Below are 4,757 nucleotides of genomic sequence, written 5' to 3' on the forward strand. Positions count from 1 at the left end.
CCTTGTACACAGAGCATTTTCTTCTATTCTGTTTTATTTTTTCCATTTACTTCTTTCTTTTTTAACCAGAGGGGCATTAAAAATCCCAACACCTTTTAAGCACTTGTGTTTACCTTTTGCTCAGCTTTTAAAACCGCTGCAGGGCTGGAGATAAAACCACACACATGCACACACAAATATCCAGACCCCTTCTGGCTGGAGCGGGAAGCGAAATAAACCCTTTGGACTATTTCAAGATGAGACAGATTTGCAAAAGCTCCGACACAAAACCCACGACAATCAGCACAGCCACAGGTCTCCCAGGCTGAAAGGAAGCCCTCCTGCAAATTTCATTGGAAAATGTGCCTTGCAATCGCCTCTCCCGAGCTCATGAACAGCCCTGCCAAGCAGTTCCAGCTGAGTCACTACTGCAGGCCAGTCCATGCCTCTCCCTCTCCTGCTTCTCCCCCTTTTCCACTGCCTGGCAGCAGAAAGATCAATGCACTCTGCCCAGGCTACCAAACACGCTGCAAAAATTCAGGCTAATGAGCAGCGTTAGATGAGGTAGGAGACAACAAAGCCCCCGGCGTTCGAGCAGGGCTGGCTTGGTTTTCCTCATTCCCTTCAGAAGCTGCATGAGGACGAGCAAGCAGCCACAGAGAGGCACTGAAAGGTGCCATGGCAATTTCCTCAGGATGGGCAGGACGGCGAAGGACCCCTGGAACAGACCAAGGAATGGAGCAAACTCACGGGAAAGCGAGAGAAAGGACAATAAAAAGAGCACCAATATTTTTGAGTGAGGAGCTTGCCAGTCGTATTTACTTATTATTGCATCCATATGCACATGAATTGCACTTCACTGCAGTGCTGAATTCCCCCACAGACAACACCTCTGTGAAGGGGCTGTGTCACCCCCTGCAGACCCCTGCCTGTCCTCCTTCCCCAGCTGCTGCCACAGATTTATGGCTCCACAGCACCCGGTCCTAACACACCTCCCTGCTGTCCATCTAAAAGCAATAATAATAAAGGAGAGGGTTTGGAGCAATTCAATTCCACTCCTGAGCCAGGGAACAGCCACAGGATCTCACTGCTGGGCAGCTCGGGGTGGGTTTGTGCTGTGGGCAGCACCTGACACTTACAGGGGAAGGGAAAATAAACCTGGAGTGCACTTGAGTCAGCTGGGCTTGAACTGGGAGATTTGTCTGGTTTTGTCCCTGTGAGAGCTGCAGCTGGAGGAAAGTAAACCTCAGTAAAGGCAGTCAGTGCCATCTTTCTGGGTCTGCACATCAAAATGCATTGTCCACCTGCACGAGTCACTGAGGAGCCCATCAGCAGAATTTGGCAGTTTGACCTTTTTTTCCCTCTACCACCAAAAATTATTTAAGCAATTGTTTTTGTTTTGTTTTAGTCTTTAAATTTAAAACAAAAATAGAGGAAAATGCAATTGCTAATGATTTTTATCCTTCCAGTTCTTTAGAGGTTGATAATTTTCAAAAGGGATTATCTCAAAATCAAATGGATTATTGAAGAGAAGTAAAAAAAACCTATAGATGTTTTCAGAAGCTGCTGAAACAATTATTTTGTATTTCATATTTGAAAAAAAGGAGAAAGAAGGAAAGAAAGGAGAACCAGTTATGATATTTGTGGTTTCCCTGCCCATCCCAAATGTCACTGTTCTTGGGATCTTCTTAGCTGGAAAATATTGGACTGTCTTCATCCCATGCCATCCAATTGCTTGGCTCTTCTCACAGCAGCCTGATGTCCTGTGCATCAGAGAGCTCAGTTCTGCCTTCAAACATCAGCTCTTGAGGCTGAATCTACCACCAAGAGGATGTTTGAGATCCAAACCCCCACATTTTTGCTCTCCTCTACCAGAAATGAATTTTCATCAAGCAAGGGAACTGCAGCCACCCAACTCACACTACCAAGACTAAAATCACTTTCCAAAATGAGCTCAGTACAGCCTCTAAGCCCTGGGCTGGATTTGAACCAAGTTTCTGGAAGAGAAGGGTAAAAAAAAAAAGGAGAAAACAGATGCAGCTTGGAGAAAAACAGAAGCATCTTGTCTCTCTTTCAGAGCAAGATGATTTGCCATGAAATATTACTGCTTTAAGACACACCATTGCATCATTCAATGGGGCTTTCAGACTATTGGCCTCACCCATTTATTTTCACACAGAGACCAGACTGTAAACCTCTTGGGGTAATGAAAAAAGGAAAAAGAGAAATCATCTGTTTTCCTCTCAATTCTTGCAGATAGATGATACCTCCTTATATCTCAAAAAAAAAAAAAAATCTACTTGGGCCAACCCTTTACTTGTACAGACTTGGGGACATCGAGGTGCAAATGTGAGCAGAAAGTTCTTCTTGTGTCACTTGTTGGGTAATAACCTGGTATTTTTAAACCAAAGCATTAAAGGATTTTCTGACTGTTTCTTTTGCAAAAATAAGAGCACAATTCTAACCCTCCTCACTTCAGTAAGAGGAAGGGGAAAGGTTTAAAAATGCAGCTCCTACATTTAACAAGGCGAGCCGTGCCAAATAAAAGCAATCTTCCATATGCTGTTATATTTTTTTTTGGTACATTTCATGAATTTGATGTTTTACACCACGATTTTTGTATGCTCAGGGTTGGCAGTGTTGCAGCAGGGATGTGTCACTGTCAGCCCAGACAAGCAGTTTTGTTTTGGACCGAATTCCATTCCTTGCCTGGCTCTTGTGGGACCCAAAAGTTCACCATCATTCCCACCCAGACATCCCCAAGGTGACCACTGGGCAGGTACAAGAACTTGGGGAATCTGAGCTCTCCTGCTGCTGCTTCTCCACAGAGTCCTGGCACAGGATTGGAGCAGCACGAGGGTTCTGCGGCTGCATCTTACATGCCCTTAGTGCATTTTAAATATTAAGTAATAAAAATATGTATAAGTAAAGAGTACATCCATAAATAAAGCAAATGTATAACTCACTGAATTATTTCATTACTAGCAGCCACATTCTCCAGCAGAATAACTAAGAGCAGAATTTCTCCTGATTTAGCTTCTCATTATTAAAATACTACCAGCGATTACTTGCAGGACATGCATTCCAGAGCTAATCATTTGGGGATTAATTTTATGTGTGCATAAATAACTCCTGTTTTGACTCAGGGCCTTCAAGCAATGTACTTGACAAAATACACTGTGTTTGAATTCAATGTTTGAATACCACTGGCTCAGCCAGCACACACACAGAGAACTTGTGCTTTTACACAGCCATGGGAAGATTAATGTCCTTGCTCTTTCCTCTCTCACCTAAAGGAGCTGTGGAAGTGTTCCTGGAAGTGTTCAAGGCCAGGTTGAACAGGGCTTAGAGCAACCTGGAAGGTGTCCCTGCCCATGGCAGTGGGGTCAGAACAAGCTGATCTTTACGAACCCTTCCAATCCAAAGCACTCCATAATTCTTAGAAACCTCTGTATTCCACAGTGTGCTGAGGTTATTCTTTGAAAAGGGCTTAAAACTTTGTCACCAACGTGCCATAAAAATTCAGAATATTTAAAAGCAGCTTTTGAAGTCAACTCACAAACCCTGCTCCATTTAACAGAGCAGCCTCTAACCACATGTGCAGGAGAGATGTCATAGCCAGGATACACCACGAGAACTTGGATGATGTGAGGACAGCTTCTGATCTGCTGCAAAGCTAATGAGACATCAGGCCACCAGTGCTCCACACACTGCTGTCACCTAGAAGGGTCGAGCTAACTCATCCCTAGCACCTGCAATAAATTTATTTTTCAATGGCAGTGTGTTGGCTGAGCCAAAACTTTCCTGTCTTTGCTGTTGCTACCTGTGAGAGGGAGCCTGCGTGAGCAAAGGTGTCCTAAAGCCTGTCACAAACACATCTGCACCTGGCTGGGCAGCTCCAGCTTTCCCTTGCCTTGTCTCCTGAGATTTTAAACAGTGGAAACAAGGAGCATTTAGCACAGAAGAGGTTGAGCACGATGTCAGTTACTGTAAGTGGTAATATATATATCCACTCCCATATTCACACCTACATTTGTGGCCTTACCCTACCACTTAACTTTACAGACACACAAGTTCCATCAGTTTCTAATCTGCTGAATAAATTATTTCAGAATTGTCAAGTAGGTTATTTCTCACCTCTTTCTCCGAATTGAAATTACTTGGGTGGGAGAATGAATTATACAGAAAATTGTCTGTCTTTTTATATCTGACTCAGGGAAAGAAGTTGAAATTTTTATATTTCTCATTCAATTAAAATTTTAGAGATGATTTGTTGCTTAAAATACTTTATTTCAATTGTGTTGCAACATTAAATTTTAATAGGGAAATGGTCAATTTTGGTTACATTGAAGTAGCATAATATATTATAGAACACTGGCCGTAGACATTTATATTTATTACAGTTGAACTGTCATAATAAATGCAGTTGACACTTTTTATTTTATCAAAACAGTGGAGTGGTATCAAAACAAAATATAAATGATTTGTTTCAACTATTCCCAGCTGGAACTATCATTGAAAAAGACTCCTTCCAGCAAAATATTTTGGTTTTGACAAAACAACAATTTTTGGACCACATACTATTTTCTCAAGATACAGAGTGGAAGACACCAAATATATCTCTGATATTGGCCATGATCTGAGCTCTGATTAAAAGAAAATGGAGTCAAATCCACAGCTTTAGTTAGCTTTAGTTACAGTGAGACTGCCCTAATGCAGGCTGGGAACATCCACACCTCACCTCTGTGAGATTCTATGCCCTAGGATGGGCATTCCCG

At 42.5% G+C, this 4,757-nt stretch overlaps 1 long non-coding RNA gene across 1 annotated transcript in view; it reads right to left on the reverse strand.

Annotated features, from left to right (window-relative positions):
• Positions 1–4,160: 4,160 nt before the first annotated feature.
• Positions 4,161–4,757, reverse strand: part of LOC108449467 — a 12,285-nt gene continuing 11,688 nt past the window's right edge. The window contains exon 3 of the long non-coding RNA XR_001865620.1: positions 4,161–4,172. This is a non-coding gene — a long non-coding RNA (uncharacterized LOC108449467). The remainder of the gene's footprint in view (positions 4,173–4,757) is intronic.

This window comes from Corvus brachyrhynchos, unplaced genomic scaffold (assembly GCF_000691975.1).
Source record: "Corvus brachyrhynchos isolate BGI_N302 unplaced genomic scaffold, ASM69197v1 scaffold59, whole genome shotgun sequence".
In the NCBI taxonomy this organism is placed as follows: domain Eukaryota; kingdom Metazoa; phylum Chordata; class Aves; order Passeriformes; family Corvidae; genus Corvus; species Corvus brachyrhynchos.